The sequence below is a fragment of the Marmota marmota genome, unplaced genomic scaffold (genome assembly GCF_001458135.2).
Source record: "Marmota marmota marmota unplaced genomic scaffold, marMar, whole genome shotgun sequence".
Lineage (NCBI taxonomy): Eukaryota > Metazoa > Chordata > Mammalia > Rodentia > Sciuridae > Marmota > Marmota marmota.
Genome location: NW_025999913.1, coordinates 20,503,787 through 20,527,888, shown reverse-complemented (window position 1 = coordinate 20,527,888; position 24,102 = coordinate 20,503,787). Strand labels below are relative to the sequence as shown.

Here is a 24,102-nt window from a genome sequence, read left to right as displayed (position 1 = left end):
TCATATTTCATACTTTAGATTCAAGTGGGTTATGAACTCCCATTTTTACCCCATATACAGATTGCAGAATCACATCGGTTACACATCCACAGTTTAGTAAAAATATTTCTTAATTACAAAACTCAGCTATTGTCTTGTCTCATACACATTGTAATGATTTGAGTCTCGAGGAAATTTCATCTACAATGATTTTAAAACTCATGCAATATAATAGTTGACATTGAAATTTTTTCTTAGAATAATTTCATCTAAATCTGGAAGAGATATTGTGGTATATATGTGTAAATACATTATGTTTTTAAATATATCTCTGGATACCCCTGGTGCTTGAGTTCTGTCAAGGGACATTGTGTGTGTGTGTGTGTGTGTGTGTGTGTGTGTGTGTTGTGCTGGGATGGATCTCAGAGCCTCTCAATTGCTAGACAAGTGCTCTGTCACTGAGCTGCATACCCAGCCCCCAAAGACATCTTAATAAGCAGAAAATAATTGAAATCATTTAAGATTATCATAAGAATTTTCAAACAAGACAAATCTCTCAATGAAAAACAGGAGAGCTAAAAGCATATTTTTAAAAATATGGAAAACAGCAGAAGTTCATAGGATTAAGAATTCTGTAGAAAACTAAAAAGAGAAGAAATTAAAAATTGAATAGGAGAAACCTACTGCACAGAACAGAAAGCCTGGAGGACATGGGGCATGGGTCATCTCTTGGTAAATACAGACATTGCAAATCAACTAAAATAGGAAAACTCAATCAATCAATTAGCATAGAAAAGTTTGAACTGCTGCTTAGAGATCTCCCACTGGAAAAGACTCTGGGATTATTAGGGCTCAAAGCTGAGTGTTACCTGACCTTTCACAAATACTGATTTTATTTTAAATGTTTATGATCTAGAGAAAAGACGTGACTTTCCTAAATTCAGTTTATGTTTCATCAAAGCCTGATATAGTCAAGATATTTCACCCACTATAGACTGTCAATGTTTATACAACAGGCTATTTTGTGCACCACTGCAAATGTACTATCAATTAGTGCACTGATCTGTGGCTGTGAGAGTGGGGTCTGGAGAAGAGTGGGGTCTGGAAACAGGGTAGGATCTGGAGGAGGGCCACAATCTGGACAGGGCAGGGGTCAGGAGAAGAGACACAGCCTGGAGAAGGGATGGGGCCTTGGGGGAGAGGTCTAGGGCAGAGCCTGTGGAGGGTGTGGTCTGTAGGATGGGGTAGGGTCAAGAGAAGGGAGGCAGGGCCTGGAGGAGGTGTCTGGAGGAGGGCCGAAGCTGACAGAAGGGACAACAGGTGATGAGGAATAGTGGCCATGGTGGTCACTAGCTACAGCCTTCCATCCCAACAACTCACACCAGGTAAACTTAACTGAGCTGGGCAGAGGCAGTGACAGCCTGCCTGACCCACCACCCTCCACCTGGTACAATAGGCACCAGCAGCTTCCCCGAATATGGGGCAGAAGTCCCTGGGCCATCCACCACCACTGCCTGCTCTTTACCAGCGACCTTAAAGTGCATGGAAGTGGCAGGTATTCCACTGAAAGAGGAAAGGACCCAGGCATGGTGGTATACACCCATAATCCCAGCTACTAGGGAGACTGAGGAAGGAAAATCCTAAGTTTGAGGCCAGTCTGGGCAATTTAGCAAGATCCTGTCTCACAAAAGAAGTGAGGGTGTTGCTCACTTATAGATGGTAGGGCACTTACATAGGATGTATGAAGTCCTGAGTTCAAACCCCAGTACTAATAAAAATATTTTTTTTTTATTGTTTAATTTTCGGCAGACACAACATCTTTGTGTGTATGTGGTGCTGAGGATCGAACCCGGGCCGCACGCATGCCAGGCGAGCGCGCTACCGCTTGAGCCACATCCCCAGCCCCTAAAAATATTTTTTTAAGGAGAGGGATACATTGTTATTATGAAACCCAATTCCTTTTATTCTACATTCATCTTTATCATCATTTAAATGCATTATAATATTTATGGACAATGAACTATTTTGGCAGAAGCTGTAGAGCATTTGAAAACTAAAATGTAGGATGCTATTTATTATAGATCAATCAATTCATGGTAATTGATTTCTAAAATGAAGATGTAAGTTAGTGAAAAAGCTAGATTGGGCTCACAGAAACCTGACTCTCCAACATATTGGTGCAGGTACTGACTTCCTCAACAAGATCCATAAAGTTCAAAAAGTAAAACCAAGACTCGATAAGTGGAATATCTTCAAATTAAAATGCTCTTCCCAGTAAAGGAAATAGGATCATGAAGAGAGCCCCTCAGAGTGGGAGAAAATCTTTTCCATCTACTCTTCCAACAACAGATTAATATCCAGAAATATAAATAACTCAAAACATTTAGCAACAGAAAAATAAATAGCTCAATAAAAAAGGTTGAAAGAACTAAGCAGACATTTCTCAAAAGGAGAAATAAAAATGGCCAAAAAATATATAAAAAATGGTTCAACATCCCTGGTAATCAGAGAAATGCAAATCAAATCTACATTAAGATTTCATCTCCAATTAGAATGGCAAACATCAAGAATACAAAAAAAAAATAACAAACTCTGGTGAGGATATGGAGAAAGGTACACTCACCTATTGTTTGTGGGACTGAAGACTAGTGTAACCACTCTGGAAAGCAGTACAGAGATTCCTCAAGAAACTAGAAATAAAGCCATCACATGATCCAGCTGTGCACACCTCCCCCCTTTGGTATTTATCAAAAAGAACAAAAATCAGCATGCTATAGTAATACAGGAATATCAATGTTTAAGCCAGCACAATTCACAGTAGCCAAGCTATGGAACAATCCTAGGTGTCCATCAACAGATGAGCAGATAAAGAAAGCATAGTATATATATACACACAACAGAGTTTTACTCAGCCATAAAGAAGAAGAAAATTATTGCATCTGCTGGTAAATAAATGGAACTGGAGAACATCATGCTAATTGAAATAGGCCAGATTCAGAAAGTCAAGGGTCAAATGTTTTATCTTATATACAGAAACTAGAGATAAATAAGGAAATATAAAAAGAGGAAGATCCCATGAAGGTAGAAGGGAGGTCAGTGGAATAGAAGGGGATGTAGGGGGAAAGAAGAGGGATGGGAAAAAAAAAAGAACTGCAGAATGAAACTGACCAAACAATGTAAGTACATATACGACTATACCACAGTGAACCCCCCCCCTTCATGTATATCTATAAACCACCAATTTTATAAGACAATAAATAAATAGAAGGAAGACCACTAGAGAAAGGGGATCAGGAGGAAAGAAGTGGAGAGGAAAAATGGAAATAATGGAAATTGAAATGGAAATTGAACAAATTCTATCCCATCCATGTCCACATACATCTCCCTCAGACAATATTATGTATTAGAAAAGTGCACTAATAAAAACATTTTCAAAAGAGGAAAAATGCACATATACTGACAATTAAACTGGAATTTTCTCAACCAAGGAAAAATATGGTACATGAGTTTAGTTCCATGAAAGCCATGGAATAAACTTTTTAAATATTTTTAGGTGTAGATCAAACAAATACCTTTATTTTATTTATTTATATGTGGTGCTGAGGGTCAAACCCAGTGCCTCACACATGCTAGGCAAGCACTCTACCAGGAAGCTACAGCCCCAGCCCTGGAATACATTTTTAATAAATAAATTTGTTATAAATAATATACTAAACTGAAACAAAGTAGTGGGCTGTTAACACATGTGCTTTTCCATATTTTCATATTTTTTCTACTACTTTGACACTGAAAAAAAAGAAGAATTAAAACAATAAGGAGGGCTGGGGTTGTGGCTCAGTGGCAGAGAACTTGCCTAGAATGTGTGAAGCACTGGATTTGATTCTCGGCACCATGTATCAATAAATAAGATCAAGATCCATTGACAACAAAAATAATATTAAAAAACAAACAATACAGAAAACAAGTAATGAAGTCCCTCCTGGGCTTAGAAACCTCATTCATCATTCCTCTTTCATCCTATCTAGGTTCTCTGGGAAAAACCTGGGTAACTGTATGAAGATGATGAGGGGCTGGGGCTGGGGCTCAGTGGTAGAACACTTGCCAAGCACATTCAAGGGAATGGGTTCAATCCTCAGCACTACATAAAAATAAATAAATAAAATAAAGATATTAGCTACAACTACAACTAAAGTTTATTTTAAATTATTGCAATATATACATACTGTAAATTTTTTAAAAAAGATGATGAGGGTCACAACCTAAGTCCTGCTGTACAGCCAGCCTGAATGAAATAGTGAAGGAGCAGGGCACACAGCCAGGCCATCCTCAGCTCTTAGTCCCAAGATGGGGCTCTTTCCTCATCAATACCACATTTACCACATCTACTGCTGGTCATTCCAGAAGATTCTAGGGCATCTCCCTCAGACAACTCTGAGAACAAGAGAGCTCCAGGCATCCCTAGAGACATGACCCACAGTGTTCCCAAGCCAGGTGTCGCCCTTAGGCAGCTCTGAGGAGAATGAAGTTCCAGGCATCCCTAGAGACATGACTCACAGTTTCACAGGCGTCCACCTGAGGTAGCTGTGAGGAAAAGGGAGCTCTGCCCTTTTCTGAGGGGTGACCCGCAGTGTCCAGGGTTAGTCATGAGGATAAAGCTTGCCTCTCACCCTGAAGGAGGAGGGAGGGCATCAAAGATAGCGGTGAGGCCCCGCCCCCTTATGGCCACACCCCAGATGTCCACGCCCCGCCAGGCGCTGCTCACTGCTCAGAGGTGGTGCCAGCTCCTAGGTTTCTGGTGAATCTCCACCCTTTCTCCACTCTCAGCTGTTATTGGATAAAACCTGTTCCCATAGCTGTCAGGAGGTCTGTGGCAATCTGCAGTGGAGAGAAAAGCGAGTTCAGAAGCCCACCTCCCTGTTCACAGGAAAGCAGAGAGCTGAAATTCCAAACCCCAGCTCTTGGGTTACAGTGAAAGAAAATTTCAAGTCAGACACCAAAAGTCATGCAAGAGAACTTTCTTAGAAGTGACAGTGAGGTGAAAATAAACTAAAAGAAAAGTGAGGGTTAAGCAAAAGCACTCTCAAGGAGTACAGTGGGCCATCTCCAGGCACAGAATAAAAGGAGCCGAGGCTTTCCCCAAACTTCATTACTGTTTGATGTTTACCAGAAGAACTGGGGACCACCTCTGTACTCTGCCAGTCAGGTGTTCAACTCCTCCTTCACATTGAGCAGTGGAGTTTTTTACCTTAGCTGGTCCTCTCTAGAACTGTCACAGTGGCCATCCTATTTAGGGGGCTTCATCTACAAGTCAGTCCCATGTTAATGTGGGCACTGGGCTGAATTGCTGGTCAGAAGTTACCTTAGTGTGACTGTGCTACTAAAGGAATCTTCTATAGTGGCACCCTCTCCTCCACAGAAAATCTTAACTAAGTTCCTCCAGAAATCTTCACCATAATTAATTTTGGGACCATCAGCAAAAGAGTCTCTATCTACAAGACAGTCAATGTAGGTAAGCTTTCTATTTTCATGTTTCTCTGTTTTACTTGGCCACTGGCTTGGAAGAAATCATCACTCCAAGTTCTGAATGCCCATTAACTAGTTTTTCACAAACATTTATCCAGTATAGTAGTTTGTAAAAGTGTGGGGAGCCACTCTGAATGACCCATGGCTTCCAGTCCTGAAGCAAGAGGCTCTGACCCATCACTACATTTTGTGGTCATTTGGGCGTTGTCCCAGCTCAGGAAGGCGTGTCTTCAGATGTAGGTGTCACCCCTGAGGTTGAGCTACACTCACCTATTCTTTTGTAGTCCTACCCCTTTGCCCTTTTGGGGATAGAATGTTCCATGGAAATTCCCCTTGTATGTTCCATTCTCTTGCTCTGCCTTTGGATGTGGCCTTCCTAGATGTCAGTCAACCTGCTGACAATAGACATCATGAAGCTAGACTCAGCCCCCTGAAACCTGATCCCTTGCCTCATGTGAATGGCTTCTCCCCAATAAAAGGGTTCAACACTGCTCTCTCTTTCTCTCTCTTTCTGTGGACCCTTAAGGTCATCAAGGCCCTAAAGAAAAAGGTATTTCTTTGTCTCTTGTGTGATTATTTCCTGCAGCCCAGTTCACCTGGAGAGACCCTGAGTGTTTTACTTATGAGAAATTCAACAATTGGTGCCCATACAGGATGCCAGGGTGTGTTAGAGTCTGTAAACAAGTCTGGATGGTGCCTGGCAAAATGCCAGAGGGAGTGGTTTGAGAAGTAACACCAGCGAGCCATTAAGTGTGGAGATTCCTTATTGGTTGACTGATGTATCTAGTTTATGCTAATTAGATAAGCTGTGTGGAATGTATAAATACTGCTCCTGTCCTGCAATAAAGGGCTTCCACTCCTGCTGTATCAACGTACACAAGTTCCTCATCATCCCCCAGTTATTTTGCTGCAGCCAGACTGCGGCAAGAGTGATTTTTAGAAATTTAGTGGGTTTGAAATTTCTCTTCAGAAGTTAAACATGCTTAGGATTGCAGAGTATTGTGGGCTGAATTGTAGAAAGTAAGTAAAATAGAAGAAAAATCTGACATAAAACTTTTTAGTATTTGGGAAGAGTTTGTCTTTAGAAAAAATATTTTTATAATTTTTATAATATAATATTTTTATAATTTTTATATATTTTTATAATTATAAGTTCAGTCCTCTCCCATGGGAAAAGCAATTTTGTGGAATTTTTTGGATTGTTTTTATGAATTTTTGTATTTTGAAATTATGTAAAGATTTTTTGGGGGGTTATATACTAGAAGTCTGTGCTTGGAGAGTAAGAAAAAAGGAAAGAAAATTTTGTGATGAGACTTGATACAAGGATTCTTTACCTGTAGAGGAGTGAATTTTATTTTTCTATTGTTTTTGTGAATACTCAGAAGGTTTATACTGAACCTCTTTGCTACATTCTTGTCCTACTGGATTATAATGGCTGGAACTCAGTCACAGTGAACAGCTGTTCCATATAAGGTCTGTAACTAGACCCACCACCAGCATTGCTTTTAACTTTTAAGCAACCTGGCCTGGGTGCCAAATGCAGACTGCCTTAAAATTTGATAGTAACACTGGTGTCTGCCATTAAAACTCACTTTTAAAGTCCCACATACTGCAAGGAAAAGTACAAAATATAGGAGGACACAAGCTGCAAGTGCAAGTCTCAGAGATAAGGCAAGCTGCTACCTGTCAGTAGGATCCTGCCCAGGTGGGGGGAATACAGACAAATTTAATGGAATGCAACTGGCTAGGGAAGTTCTGGAAGCCTTTGCCTGGGAGCTGGTTCCAAGCTGTTTCCATCACCATGATAACCGCCCCAAAGCCTGGCGGAGTGGACTTTCTGGTCCCACCTCCCATAACTAAGTTATTTTTTAATTAAATAACCTGACTTTTCTCTAACGTTATGTTACTAAATAATGCTATTGATGGGAGGTTTCCAACATATGCTTTTCTATATTTTGCTTTTAATTTTGAAGGTTATAAGGGTGCATTTGCTTGTTACAGTAACAAAAGCTGGCAATGTTCTTGGACAAAATATTTTGTCCATATTTTGACATAATAAAAAAACTATTAAAATGTTGCTTATTTCCTTTAAGAAAGTTCTTTATTGCCTAATGATTCTTACTGTTTAATGTGATTTAAAAAAAGACAAATCCTTTTTAAAAAAGAAAAAAAAATCCTTATTTTTGTTCCTAATTACAAAAAAATAAATAAAATATACATAAGGATCTTATTTCAGCTACATCATGTGACATCACATATAAGAGTCCACTTCTAGTTAAAAATAAATTGAAATGGATCCAAATATCTTAAGAAGCACATGGTTACATAAAGTTAATACAATTATAAGTTATGCCCTTATTCTTAATATACATTTTTCTAGGTATTTGGATAATCTATAGCTATTAATCCATAAAATAACTAGCATATTTGTCTATTTTTTTAGTTAATATATATTTACCTAATTTCTTTTCTTTAACAGAAAACCCATAATTTATATATTTCTTATACATGTATTTATCTGATGCTCTGCCTTTTAGTTACAGATATTTTAGATAAATATATTTTACTATAAATTTGCTTTCAAGAGAGAATACAACTTTCAAGTAATCTCTAATTCTCAAAAGTTATCATACAAACTTTTTTTAAAACTATTTTTGTTTTAGTTGTAGTTGGACACAATACCTCTATTTTTAAATTTTTATGTGGTGCTGAAGATTGAAACCAGTGCTCCACACATGCTAGGCAAGTGCTCTACCACTGAGCCACAATCCCAGCCCCTGTACAAATTTTTATAAGATGACAAACAAATATAATTCTATCTACAGAAATATTCAAGGGCTTTAACTATATTTTCATTGATATTTCTTCTTATCAAAGTACAAAAATTTGTTTAGATTCTAAGGTTTTCAGAAATTATTCCAAAGTATAACCAGGAAAAATTCTAAAATTTTTCCTGTTTTTCTCTCTTCAACAGAGAGGAAGAACACATTAGAGGGAAGAAGAAGAAGAAGAAGAAGAAGAAGAAGAAGAGAGGAGGAGGAGGAGGAGGAGGAGGAGGAGGAGGAGGAGGAGAAAAAGAAAAAAAAAACTTTGGGTAAAACAAGGTCTCTGCCACTGCAGAGGTCTCTGGGAAGTGTGGTCTTTAAGACAGAGTGACTTAGAGTGACTAAGAAACAAAACAAACAAACAACAACAGCAACAACAACAAAAAAAAGCATGACCTATACATAGGAAAAAGAACATGGAAGAGAAAAATGACTGAGGAATACAGCTGCTGAAAGTAGCAAAAACTTCAAAGTACCCACAATACATATTTTCAGTGAACTAAAGGAAACCATGCTTAAAGAAGTAAAGGGAAAGTATAATGACAATGTCTCATTAAATAAAGCAATAGAGTTAAAATTAATTTTGAAAAAATCAAGTAGAAATTGAGCATTATAAAATAAATGAAAATTTTACTTGAGGAAATGAGTAGTAGATTGGAGCAGGCAGAAGAATCAGCAAACTTGAAGATAGGTCAACTTACAGTACCTTGTATGAAGAATGGGGGGGGGGTGGAGAATGAAGAAAAATAAACAGAGCCTCAGAGAAATGTCAGACACCAAAAATGCACCAACATATGAGTATACCAGAGGAAGAGGAGCTAGAGAAAGGAGAAAAAATATTTGAGGAAATATTAGTGAAATCCCAAATTTGATGAAAAACATTAATTTACACATCTAAAGAATCAAAAAAAAAATTACAAGAAGGAGAAACAGAGAATTCCACAACTAAATATACCCTAGCTAAAACAAAGACAAGAAAAATCTTTTTTTTTTTTTTTGGTACTAGGATTGAACTCAGGGACAGTTGACCACTGAGCCACATCCCCAGCCCTATTTTGATTTTATTTAGACACAGGGTCTCACTGATTTGCTTAGCACCTAGGCATTGCTGAGGCTGGCTTTGAACTGTTGATCCTCCTGTCTCAGCCTCCTGAGCCACTGGGATTACAAGCTTTTCCCATCACACCCAGCAAGACAGGAAAATCTCAAAAGCAGCAAAATAAAAGCAATTTATCATACACGTGAGAAAAACAGTAAGATTAAAAGATGACTTCTCATTAGAAACAATGGAGGCCAGAAGGTAGTGAGATGACATTCTAAGTGATGAAATAAAAAAAATATTTCAACCAAGAATCATCTCTTAAATAAAATGATCTTTTAAAAATACAGGTGAGAGGCTGGGGTTGTGGCTCAGTGGTAGAACACTCAGCTAGCATGTATGAGGCACTGGATTAAATCCTCAGCACCACATAAAGATAAATAAATAAAGATATTTTAAAAATGAAGGTGAGCTGGGTGCAGTGGCACATGCCTATAATCCCAGTGGCTAGGGAGGCTGAGACAGGAGAACCACAAGTTCAAAGCCAGCCTCAGCAACAGTGAGTGCTAAGCAACTCAGTGAGACCCTATTTCAAATAAAAAACAAAATAGGTCTGGGGATATGGCTTAGTGGTTGAGTGCCCCTGAATTCAATCCCTGGAAACCCCCACCCCCCCANATTATGGGAATCAGCAACATTTAAACAAAAAAAAAAAGAAAAAAAGAAAAATGAAGGCAAAGAAAAAACATTCAAGCTGAGAATTTGTCACTAGCAGAATTGTCTTATAAATATAGAGGGTTCGGGGTTGTGGCTCACTGGTAAAGCACTTGCCTAGGATGTGTGAGGTGCTAGGTTAGATTCTCAACACCACATAAAAATAAATAAATAAAAATAAAAACAAAACAAAACAAAGAAATAATAAAGAATTTTTTTCAGGCTAAAACTAGGATGCCAAACTCTAATCTGAATCTACACACACACACACACACACACACACAAACACACACACACATAAAGATAATTATGTACAAATGTTTGTATAAAACAATATGTGTATTATCTTATTGTTGGTCATATGGCATACAGGGATACAATAAATTTGAAAATAAAAGCATAAAGGAGATGAATACAAAAGTGTATTGGAGCAAGGAAATAATACATGGTAGTAATTCAAAACCCTGGAAAAAATGAAAACACCAGAAATGGTAAGGTTTATAAAATAAATTTGCTGAGCTTTTTTTTACATATATGGATATATTATATACTGAAATAATAGCACAAAAGGGGGAAGAGTGGATAAATTGTGTAAGAGTAACATTTACATATATCATTGAAAATAAATTTATATAAATCTGAATTTAATTGTGATAAGTAAATATGTATAACATAAGCTCTGAAGAAAATACATATATAGTGGGAAAAAAATCAATACATGACTTAAAGTGTTACTCAGAAAATAGTCCCTGAATTCAAAAGAATCCAGTAAAATAAAAACAGAAATAAATAAGACATGATTTATCTAGAAAGTAGAAAGTAAAATAGCAGACATAAATCTATACATGTCTGTTAGGGGTGGTGGTGCAGGCCCTGGGTATGGTGATGTATGCTTGCAGTCCCAGCTACTTAGGCATCAGAGGGAGGATCTACCCTGTCTCAAAACAAAACAAAAAAAAAATTATTACCACATTAATATAACACTAAATATCAAATGATTAAACAACATAATAAATTACTTTGTTAGGCTGAATAAACTAAATCCCAAATGTATGCTCTTTACAAGAGATACACTTCAGATTCAAAGATACAAACAAGCTGGTAAAAGAAACCAGAAGAGAGCACACAGAAAACAGACAAAACATTTTAAAACAAAAACCCATCAGTATAAATAAAAAGAGACAGTCTTTAAAGACAAAAGGACAAATCAATGAGTCTATAGCCAATTATGAACATAAATGCACCTAAAAAGAGAGACTGAAAATATATGAAGCAAACCCTAACAAAATTAAAAAGAAAAATGACAATTCAACAATAATAGTTGGAAAGTTTGATACTAAATTTCAATAATGGCTAGAAAAACTAGGCAGAAAATAAATAGAAATTAGAAGACTTGAACAATACAATAAATCAACTAAATCCTAAAACACACATACAGAGCATTCTACCAGCAATAATACAGTAACATTTTTTTCTCAAGTGCTTATAGAATATTCCATTGGTAGACAATATATTTGGTCATAAAATGACCCCCAATAAATTTAAGAGAAATGAAACTGTACAAATGATCATCTGTAACTACAAAGAAACACAATTAGAAGTCAATAACAGAAAGCAACTTGGGGAATTAAAAAATATATAAAAATTAAACATCCAATCCTAAATAACTAAGTGGTCAAAGAAGAAATCACAAGGGAAATTAGAAAATATTTTGGCATGAATAAAATTGAAAAACAACATACTAAGACTGTTGATAAGAAGTGTATGGAGGGAAGTTTATAGCAGAATACACCTAGATTAAAGAGAAGAAATTTGCTATGGTATTTGGAAATATAACCTTTGGGAGATAATTAAATTTGGATGAGATTGCAGAGGATACATTGCTGTCATGATGGAACTAATTCTATTATAAGAAGAGAAATCAGAGAGCAAGCTCTCTTTCTTCTTCTCATGTGAGGACACAGGGAAAAGCTGCTGTCTGTAAGTCAGGAAAAGAGTCCTGACCAGAATGTGACCACACTGGTAACCTGATCATGGATTTCTAGCCTCTAGATATGTGAGAAAAAATTCTTTGCTTAAGTAACCCAGTCTGCGGTATTCTGTTATGGTGGCCCAAGCTAAAACAAATTAATCTCAAGTCAATAACCTAATTTTTCACTTTATAACACTTAAAAAAAAAAGCACTAACTAAATCCAAAGCTAGCAGTGGGGAGGAAACAAAGTTTAGAGCAGAAAAATTAAAGCAGACCTATAGAGGAATGAAAGAACATTGAAACCAAAAGTTGGTTCTTTGAAAAGTTCAACAAAATTGACAAACATTTATACAGAATGACCTAGAAGATGAGAGGGAAGACTCAACAATCACTAAAATCAGGACAAATCACAATCGATCTTAGAGAAATGGAAAGAATCCTAAGGGAATGCTATGAACAAAAGTTTGCCAACAAATTAGATAAGTTAGAAATGGGCAAATTCCTAGAAAGATACAAAACACTGAAACAGACTCAAGAATGAATAGAAGGGGCTGCAGCTGTGTGGCTTAGTGGTAGAGTGAGGCACTGAGTTTGATTCTCCACACACATAAAAATAGATAAATAAAATAAAGGTATTGTGTTCATCTATAACTATTTTTTTAATTTTAAAAAAGAATTAATAGAAAATCTGAACAGAGCTACAAGTACAGAGATTGAATTAGTAATTTTTAAACTTTGCATAAAGAAAGGTCAAGGCCCCAGCTGGCTTCAAAGGTAAATTCTACCAACATTTCAAGAACGATCAATATCCAATTTTTCACAAAATTTTCCAAAAATAGAAAAGAACACTTCTCAACATATTATAGAAGGGCAGTATTACCTTTGTATCAAAACCAAACAAAGACATTCATCACAAGAAAACAACAGACCAAAATCTCTTATATAGACAATAAAAATCCTCAATAAAGTAGTAGCAAAATGAATACAGCAATAAACAAAAAGGATTGTACACTCAGATTATGTGGAATTTATTTTGGAAATGCAACATTCGTTTACTATCTGAAAATCAGTTACTATAACATATAATAATATTAAATAACAAAAATCGTACATTCATTTCAAAATATATATAAAAAGTTTGACAAAATCCATTATCTTTTAATGATAAAACTACTCCTCAAACAAAAAATAGAAGGGAATTTTCTCACTTGATAAAGGGCATCTATCAAAAACTCATGGTTAATTTCATACCTAACTGCAAAAAACTTCCCATATCTCCCTAAGACCAAGAATAAGACAGTGATATACACTTCCACCACTTCTATTTTACACTGTACTGGAGGTTATAGCTAGGGCAGTTAGGCTATAGAAGGTAATAAAGGGAAGCAAAAAGATAAAAAACTTTAAATACATTCAACAAAATTGTGTGATACAAGATCAGTATAAAAATCAACTGTATCTCTGTGTATTAGTAATGAACAATACAAAAATTAAAGAGAAAAATTCTACTTATAATAAAATAAATAATGACCAAATGGGATGGCATCAAACTAAAAAGCTTCTTCATAGCGAAGGAAACAATCAAGAACATGAAGAGAGAGCCTACAGAATGGAAGACAATCTCTGCCACCTGTACCACAGATAGAGCATTAATCTTCAGGATATGCAAATAACTTAAAAAACTTAACACCAAATAAATAAATAGATAAATAAATAACCCAATTAATAAATGGGAAAAGGAACTGAACAGGCACTTCACAGAAGAAAAAATATGAACAGTCAACAAATATATAAAAAATGTTCAATATCTCTAGCAATTACAAAAATACAAATTAAAACTACACTGAGATTCCATCTCACTCTTGGCAATTATCAAGAATATAAGTATCAAGGAGAGAAGATGGCCAGAGGGAGGCAGCATTTTGTGTCGCTCCATGATCCAGATCTCACCTAGTTGGAATACTGCATCTCGGAGTGTTAGAGGAACCCCTTTACAGCTAATTTCTGCAGAAATCACTAGCTGTGACCCCACACAGGGCCCTGAGCCTCAATGTTCAAGTAGGACTCTGAACTCCTGGCTCCCAAAACCCACAGCCTGCAGTTCTAGCCCATGCAGAGCTCCCGAGCACCTTTGCAGAATCACCTATCAGCACCTCTGCAGAACTCTCAGACTTTGCTCTGCTCCCATGCAGATCACTTGGTTGCTAATTACCCACAGCATAACACCATCGCCTGGCTTCCCCCACCTCACCAGACACCCTGGCGCTGGAAGCAGACTGCCTCCATCTTGGACCACCTTTCTCACCATATTTGGTGGGGGGCAGCTCCCAGATCGGATCTCCATCTGGCCAGGTACCACTTTTCCAACTCCCCCTCTCCCCAGAGGTGATAACTCAACACAGTAACTACTCAACACAAAACAGCTCTCAGTTGGACAGGTGTGTAGTGCTACCAGGGCACCGCCCACATGGTGTGAGCCTTGGTGTGAGGGGTCCCTCAATTGGGAACTGCTAGGGAGAGGGAGAAGGGTCTAAAGTTTGGAGCCTAACAGAGAGACCAGGGACTGGGAAATCTCCAGGCAAGAGAGGGAGATAGTACCAGGTGCTCAAGCCTTAGGAGCAGTCCCCAAAAGAGACCCATGAAGTGCAGTCTCCCTGCAGGGACTGGCGGGTGCCACTCCCTGCTTCCAGGCACCCTACACCAGGACCAGTCTTCCCACTGGTTACCTCCACCATCCTGAGGGCAGAGACACCAGCTTACAACAGACAACCCCACCTACTGGATGAAAAGAAAAGCAGGAAAGATATGGATCTCTAAAACTAGCAACAACCCTGGTTTCTTCCTTTGAGGATTTTTTTTTTCTCTTTCTCATCTACTCCTCTATCCTCCAGCCCTCACACCCCCAACATATGTGAAACCAAGAACTTTGAATGAAATAGGATTTTGAGGACTGAGTCATCTGAATAATATAATATAGAAGTGTTGTATATGCCCTTTTTTGTTTTTTTTCATTTTTCTTTCTCCATCCAAATTTTACTATTTTAATATCTGTATTTTTCTAAATACATATGTGTATTTGTTTATCTACTCTACTGTCTTCCCACATACTTGTCTACCCTAAAAGACTTCCTGTCTATTGTCTTGCTACTAACCTCTTCATTAGATTTCTCTTTCACACTTTCTAAGATATATTAACTCTATATCCTCACATCCTACCTCCTCAGCATATCATCCTCTGCTCCACCCCCAGTTCATTGTTCATGGTCAGAAATTGTAAACCTTTTTACAAAACTACTGATTATATTTTAGATAATAATTGAATCCAACATTTCTGTACAACGAGACTAAACTGTAAATGTCTTAATTACAACAAATTGTTCATAGGTGGTATGTTGTTGATATTGGGATCTGTTAACATTGTCCTTCCCCACAAAGGAGAGGTATTCGAGCCCCACAAGAGCACTAAAACTTATAGTGTAAAAACAACACTCCAGACCCACAGAGCTGGAAAGGAAGACACACAAGCAACATGAAATGAGAAGGAAAGAAAATGCCCCAAACAAATCAAGACACCACATCATTAGAATCATTGGCAGCCAAGGCAGAAAAAAATGACAGAGAAGGAGTTCAGGATGTACATGGCTAAAATGTTCTGTGAATTCAAGGAAGATATAAGAGAGCAAATACAAGCAGTGAAAGATCACTTCAACAAGGAGCTACATAAACAAATACAGGAAGCAAAAGATCACCTCAACTGGGAGATAGAGGTTCTTTAAAAAAAACAAACAGAAATCCTTGAAATGAAAGAAACAACAAAACAAATTAAAAGCTCAAATGAAAGTAACAGAGTAGACCACTTGAAAAATAGGACATCAGACAATGAAGACAAAATATATAATCTTGAAAAGAACATAGACCACACAGTGATAATGGTAAAAAAAAACATGAGCAGAATATTTATAATATACGGGATAGCATAAAAAAGACCAAATTTAAGAGTTATTGGGAAAGGGGAAGGCATAGAAGTTCAAACCAAAGGAATGAACAATCTAGTCAATGAAATAATATCAGAAAACTTTCCAAACATGAAAAATTAATTGGAAATCCAAATTCAAGAAGCCTATGGGATGCCGAATATACAAAATCACAACAGATCCACCCCAAGGCACATTATAATAAAAATGCCCAACATAAAGAATAAAGAGAGAATTTTAAAAGCCATGAGAGAAAGGAATCAGATTACATATAGGGGAAAACCAATTAGGTTAATGGCAGATTTTTCAACACAGACCCTAAAAGCCAGAAGATCCTGGAACAACATATATTAAGCTCTGAAAGAAAATGGGTGCCAACCGAGAATCTTGTATCCAGAAAAATCAAGCTTTAGATTTGAAGATGAAATAAAAACCTTCCATGAAAACAAAAGTTAAAAGAATTTATAGCTAGAAAAATGGCACTACAAAACATCCTTGGAAAAATATTCCATGAAGAGAAAATGAAAAACAACAGTGAAAATCAGCAGAGGGAGGTAGTAGCCTAAAGGAAAAACTAATCGAATAATAAAATCAAGTCAAGTTAAATAACAAAAATAATCAAATGTGGCTGGGAATATAAACCATGTCTCAATAAAAACCCTGAATATTAATGGCTTAAACTCACCAATCAAAAGACATGGGCAAAAAGATTGAATTTAAAAAAAAAAAAAAAAGAGACCCAACAATATGCTGCCTCCAGGAGACTCATCTGATAGGAAAAGACATACACAGACTGAAGGTGAAAGGTTGGGAAAAATCATACCACTCACATGGACTGAGAAAGCAAGCAGGGTTTTCCTTCCTTGTATCAAATAAAATAGACTTCAAGCCAAAGTTAATCCAAAGAGATAAAGATGGACATTACATACTCCTCAAGGGAACCATACACCAACAAGACATAACAATCATAAATATATATGCCCCAAACAATGGTGCAGCTATGTTCAAATTCTTCTCAAGAGTCAAATTGACCACAACACAATGATCTCGGGTGATTTTAACACACCTCTCTTACCACTGGATAGATCTTCCAAACAAAAGTTGAATAAAGAAACTATAGAACTCAATAATACAATCAATAACTTAGATTTATCTGACATAGAATATTTCAACCTGCATCAAGCAGATACACTTTCTTCCCAGCCTAGCAATTTGGATCCCAGGGACTGTCCCTAGTCTTCCTGTGATGCATCCCCCACCCCAGTGTCAGTGATCAGGGGTATGGTGAATCTGCCTTGCTTTGTTCAGGGCAAGAGCTGATTCTTTGTTGCCTCTGTCTGAGTGAAGTGAGCTAGCAAACACTGTACAGAGCTTTGCACCCTTGCCTGTGTCACAGAGGATGAGCAGAGGTTGCTACACTTCCCAGGAACAGGTCCCCTTGAGTCAGTTGGGTTCCCCTTGTTTGCGGTGAGTGGGGAGGGGGAGGACAGTTTCAGCAATTTAGGGCTAGTAAGTAGTCCTTCTAGAAGTTCTTTCTGGCCCTGCTTTTAAGGGGTCCCACTGTAGGGTGGGACCTACAGCTTCCCTCTGGTTAATTTGCAGCTGTCTGGGTGTGGGAAGACATCATGGTAATTTAAGAGGGTGACTGATCAGCTCATGGCTCTGAGATAGGGATTTAGTATAAGGAGAGAGAAATACAAAATCTTAAAGGAAACCCCAAGTAATTGAGATGTAGAATTAAGCCATTGAGATGCAGAAAACATAGTTGCAAACCTGAGCCCATGAGCTTGTAAAATGTGGGAAAAACACATGGCAGGAAAACTGGCCTGAAATTCTGCATCTCCACCCTGAATCCACCTCCAGTCCAGCGCCTGATACAGCCCTTCTGTAAATATTGGGCCCCCTAGCCCACGTTTGATCTGCTTCTCACTCTCAAGACAGCTCTCATTTCCCTTGAATATGCATCTATCTTCCTAAATAAACCTCTGTCTATGCCTTTGTCTGGCTAGTGCTAAAATTATTTTCCATCACATATGCCAACCCCTGGTCCTGAGTGGAGTTCCCCTCTCCTCCTGGAACTCCTTGGACCCTTCTCCAGAGATAACTCTTCTCCCATGACAGCTCCACGTGGTGGCCGTGGACCCCAGCTCAGCTTTCTGCTCAAAATTTGGTTTTAAGTTCTTTAATGCTATTTTAAGGAGCTTTCTGATACTGTTGTGCTTTAAGTTTTGTCTGTCTTTCCAACCATTCCTAAGTGGGAGAACTTCAGAGAATGTCTGCTCGCCCCTGTCAATGCCCCTCCCTTCTCATCTATGGTTCAGGTCGGTGGTGGTCAGGGAACTCTGACTTTGTTTTCTACTCTGGTACCCCGTCTTCCAGTCCCTCCAGATCTAAGACTATTCAATATCAAATCTTAGAGCATTTATTTCATCACCCACCTCTCAATTCTGCTTCTCCTTCCCTGCCTCCTCTTGTGTGAAGAGACCGGATTGCTGCCCTGCTCACTTCTGCCATCTTCCTAAACCTGAAAATACCCTCACTTCTCACAATGCACACTTGGCTGTAAGTTTTGAGAATTAAGGTTTCTTCCTTCCTAATGTAAGTCCTCAGTGCTATAAATTTTCCTTGGCTTTTGCTGTATTATGTACCTTTGATGTGTAATGCTTTTATCAATCTAAATTTTTTTATTTCTTTAATTCATGAATATTCAGAATATTTAATGGAATAATAATACATGAATTTACCTTATGATTTTCAATTTCTAAGATTTTTTAAAAAATTTTTTATGTTAACTCTTAATTTGTGAATAGTCCCAGTGCCAGGCCTCGGGGGGTTTGGGAGCCCATGCAGGAACACTGAGGAGGCTTTCCTCAGGGGTATGTGGAAGCAGGGCAGAGAAAGCACCTGGTGGAAGTGCAGCAGCACCTTCCTTGGGCAAGTCTTTCATTAGTAAGCAATTTCATATTGCCCTTAGAACAGGATGGGTCACACTGATGGATTCTGGTTGGCTTACACAGGACTCAGAGTGCTGCAGCCCCTTACCTTAATGTCCCCCATCACCACCGCCACCACCACCATCATCATCATTGCCATCAGCAGAAGCATCATAGCACTCTGATATTTTACTTTGTTGCTTATTTGTATCTTGTCTTTTAACCAATGTGTGTATTGAAATGTTGAAATTTTATGCTTTATTCTTATCTAGTTTTATTTCATATACTTAAAGAACATGTTATTGGGAGCATTTGTGTTTTAAATTCATGGTGAATTTGACCTTTCACTTTTTATCATTAGTTGTTAGATCTCTTCATCTCCAGTAGTGCTTTATGCTTTAAAATCTCCTTTATTAAATATTCCTATATCCCATCTGGAATCTTTTCCCATTTTTTCCTTTTTTACCTTTGTCACGTCCAACCCCCTGAGCCCTCCCCCTGCCTCTTCCCTGTGCACACACCACTGTGCCTAGTGTATGTCTTCCCCCTTTTTTCTGTTCAGTCTTTGTTTTTAAGTATGGGGCTGTGAGAGGAACTATCTAGCTCAAACAGAGATATTTTAATGTTGAGACATCCAAGTCAGTCAACTTTTTATTTATTTGTTCCAATTTTTATTCGTTTACGTTTAATACTAAGTCGATCCTTACTTTTGGTATGGATGTGAGGACTCATGGAAAGAGTGTGGGTTCACATGCACGTAGTACCATGACTAAATGAAAGAGAGACACTATTAAAAGAATTGTAGGTATATCCTATGGGATTTGCCATTGACTAGATTTATACAATAAATACCCCCACAAAGTTCATGAGAAGTTCCCTTTGCAAACTCTCTACCAACTTGGAGTAAAAGTAACTAGATTATTGGGTACAAAAATACTGCTGTGCACCCAACTTTCAGCAATCAGGAAGCAAGTTTAGAAAGTCATACAGCCAAAGCAGGACATAGTCCCCATGCCAACTGCAGATGTAACTAGGTAGGATAACAAAAGGAAATCTTACAAAGAGTATTATAAGAACTGAGGAGAAAAATGAGCCAGACTGATACACACAGAGCACAGAACAAAGATGGCCATCAGGGCCAGTCCGTACCCAAGGCCGGAGACCAGGAGCCCTAAAGACATGTTCTATTTCCAAGCATGGAGTAGATTATCTACAACAGGTTCCCCCAATTCCTTCCCTCTCTGCATATATATTGCTATTCCACCATAACAGAAAGACTATATTCTTTCTTTTCTCCTGAATTTGGGCTGACTGGCTTTGGTAACTAGATCAGCAGAAGGTGGTGCTCTGACACTCTGGAACATTGGTGGCTGGGGGGAACTTACACAGTGCAATTGTGTTTTAGTAGTGCCAAAGATTGCCACGTGATAGAGAAGACACCCTGAGATGAGGCGGTGAAGCACAGACTTCCTGGAAAATGCTTGGGGGCGTCCACCCATGACAGGCTGGATGTGTGCTTTGCCAGAGAGCCTAGCAACAACCAGTTGAACAGTTGCCTTCCTGCCGCTCACAGCACCCGTGTGTGTGGCCACAGACAGCACCTCCTGCTTTGTCCAGGGACTGCTGCCTAGATGAGCACACCCTCTGATCCACCCCCATTGTTGCAAGGAGAGGGGTTTGTCAGATGGGCTTCAGAAGCAGTGACACCATTAATTTGCTTACTTTGCTTTGTTCCTTTCATGACCAGCAGCATCCTACGGAAGAGTTGTCCTGGCATGCTCACAAGAAAGCAACTATCTACAGAAAGCACTAACTTTCCCTAGCTCCCAACAGGCGTGAGAGAAAGTCAGTGTCCTGGATGATACTTACCTGTGTGTTCCATCCTGGGCTGCTGTCAGTTCCCTGGGCTGGTTTAAGTCCTTGTGTGCTAAAGGGGGCATTCCAGGGGCACAGTATCACTGTGTTCCTTCTCTTGAAGGGTGATGCACTCACGGGTAGGAAGCTCTAAGTCTCCATCACTTTCTTGAAACACTCCAGCTGCAGGAAGCCAGGCACCACGTGAAACATACACCCAGAGTACTGTGACCGAGAAAGAGCAGTCTCACAAGCACCTTGCTCTTTCAGTCATCTCACACCAAGCTTCAGCCATGAGTGAAAGATCATCCAGGAGATTTTATTCTCTAACATGCTATGTGGTGAAGAAATGAAGCCCTGACACGGGCCTCCATGAGCTGCAGCAACCTCTCAGGCCCTCCTCACAGATGTCAGGAAGCAGAAAAAACACGCCACTGTACCATGTCCAGATTCCTGATCCACACCATCACCGTGGCGCTTTTATCCCTCCAGAGTGATAGACAGCAAGGGCAAGACTCATGGGTTTAGCTTCACATTTAATTTTATGAGTCACTCATGATTTTTGGCCTGTCCAAGGTGGGATCAAGTATCTGTTTTTTTCACTACATGGATATTCTATCACCAGCTCTTTATTCAAAAGAATTTTCTTTTTCCATTGTATTGCTTTAGTGATAAAATTTTTAAAAAACAGTGGATATTAACATGTGGATCAATGCCTGGATTCTCTACTCTGTTCATTCACTTACTTGTCTTTCTTCTTCAAGATGACCTTGGTGCTTCTTTCTAGTTGCCTCGTTTCACGTTAAGTGTGAGGATCATCCAGTTGATATCTTAAGAAAAATCCTGCTTGGATTGATTCAGAGAGAATCAATGGATTGTTCTGAAAAGAATGCACATCTTAAAATATTAAGCCTTCCAAGTAAATCTCTCTCTACATTTATTTATATTATCCTTAATTTTTCTCATCCATGTATTTGAGTCTACAGTGCAGATGTTTTCCATACCTCTAATTGGATGCTAAACGAACATTGTGTCGCTAAGGAAAGACCACTGCATGGAAGGAGAAGAGCTGATCTGCTGTTGTTAGATGGTCGGGGCACTTGGCCATCAGACGCTGAAATCCAGTGTAGAGTAGGCAGTGTCCGGACTGATAAGCCGCAGAGCTCTGGAAGTCAGTCTTGGCTCAGGGTACATCACTCTGCTGAGTCCGAAAACATCTTCAGAACATCTGCTCAACCCTTGCCCAGATGTAGCCACGATGTCTGGGGCTCTAGAACAAGGCTGTCACTCCCTCAGTGGATGAATCTGGTCACCCTAAAGAGAATTACATGGGGGGTCACTTTTTACAAGAGACTTGGGATCCCACCAGTCATCATCAGCATTTACTGGCAAATAAATGTGATAAATTCACATCATTTTGCCAAAATGGATCAAGGGACACTTCTATTCATCCGAGAACAAACACACCATCTGTGTGATAGAAATTATCTAAGAATTTTTAAAAAGAATTTAATGCTTTTATTTCTTAGGTGAGCAGGTGTTAGGTGCCAGGGGGCAATTTGACTCTTCTTTTTGCTCTTCTATAATCATCTTTACAGGGTACTGTGGATAATGATTTGAAGAAGGCCTCTGCTCCCATAGCAATAGGGGTGTGTGGCAGTAACACCCCTCAACAGCATTAAAAATCATGGTAGAGGGCTGTGCCATCCCTGACGCTGGGTCATGGCAACCTCTACCAGCTGGCTGGAGGCCACCAAGAAGCAGCCGAGTGGCTCTAGGGGGACAACGTTCAGCAGAACTAGGATAACTTAAAGTTGTGGGCCAAGCAGAAGATCAGCAAGGAAGAATGTGACTGTGAAGCGCATCAACTTTCTGCATAGGATAATGTCCATCCTGGCCACGAGTTTCTCCTGCCATTCTCACTAGCCATCAGACCTGGGTTTCCATGCCAGAGGGTGCTGGATCTTTGCACTGGACAGGTGGTTCTGCAGCCAAACCTGGGAAACCAAGGGCAGTTTAAAGCTTTCTTCTGTTCGTCAGCAGTTCATGGTGGATTACAGCCCCAGAATCCCCTCTCTGGAGCACAGCAGTTCGTGGCAAAGGATCCTCAAGACGCCAACAACTTGAAACTTTGTTCCCACCCATAGTCAGCTCCAAGGAGGATGACAGAGGCCATCTATAGGCATGGGCTGGAGGACACGGCACAGGACACCATTTCAGCTGTGGTCTACATAGTGGAGAGCCAACTTGGAGACTGTCATCAGTGGTATCCTCAAGGAAAGGCCTTTGGTGGCAAGATGGACATTGTAAATGTGCCTTCAGTAGTAATGACCCCACAGCCTTGTCTGCAGAACAATGTGGTGGCTTGCAATACTGTAATCTACAGTCCTCCAGCTGCATCTGCCCCCTGTGGGGGTCAGAACCTGCCTGTGCACCTCCTCGGTGCTGTGGGAACGGCAAGCCTAGCCCCTGGTGGCCTGCTTCAGGGATGCTCTGCATGCGCCTTACCTCCAGTGAACATGAATGACCTCCTTGAGACCTTGCAGGCACACGGGGAAGTCATGCCCACACATGCTGTGCACGCCCTCAACATTGAAAGAATCATCATGAATCTGCATAAGTTGCTGCAGCAAGAAGAATCCCATGACCAGCTCTTGGAAGCCAAAGAGGAGGTTTTGCTCTGATAAATTAGGATTTGAGGGTGTGGGACCCTCATCAAATTCATTGATTACTGAAAAATGGAATGTTTGGGGGTTCACATTTAGAGGCTGAAGTGCAGAGTGTATATATGACCTTTTCTATAGAAACGTGACTTGCTTTGAGTTGCTGCTGAGAAGCCATTCATGTAAATATGATGCCACCCCATGTCTGCATGTACCTTGTCCCCAGTTACCAGAGCAGGTGTTGAAGTCCTGTGCCCACTCTGAGGCAGTGTGTAAGATGGACCATCCTACAGTGAAGACACTATTGCATCATGACCCCACAATTGACAGGGCATTCTTGTGTTCAGTGACAGCACACATATTCCATATCTGGCAAAACAAAACTTCTGCCTGTCCTGAAGACCTGCACTCTTTTTGTTGTTATTATTGGAATAACCTATACAGTGTTGAAAATCAGATATCTCCTTTTGTTAATAGTTATAGGTAGCCCCCAAACAATTCCTCATTTTAACTATACATAAAATAAGACTTGCAAATGCTGTGCTGTTGGACAAAATAAAGTCCTTTCTTTGCATTTAAAACCAAAAAAAAAAAAAAAAAAAAAAAAAAAAAAAAAAAAAAAAAA

At 39.1% G+C, this 24,102-nt stretch overlaps 1 pseudogene; it reads left to right on the top strand.

Annotated features, from left to right (window-relative positions):
• The first annotated feature begins 22,536 nt into the window (after positions 1 to 22,536).
• On the top strand, positions 22,537 to 23,498 carry LOC107149408 (annotated as a pseudogene).
• The last annotated feature ends 604 nt before the right edge of the window (positions 23,499 to 24,102 follow it).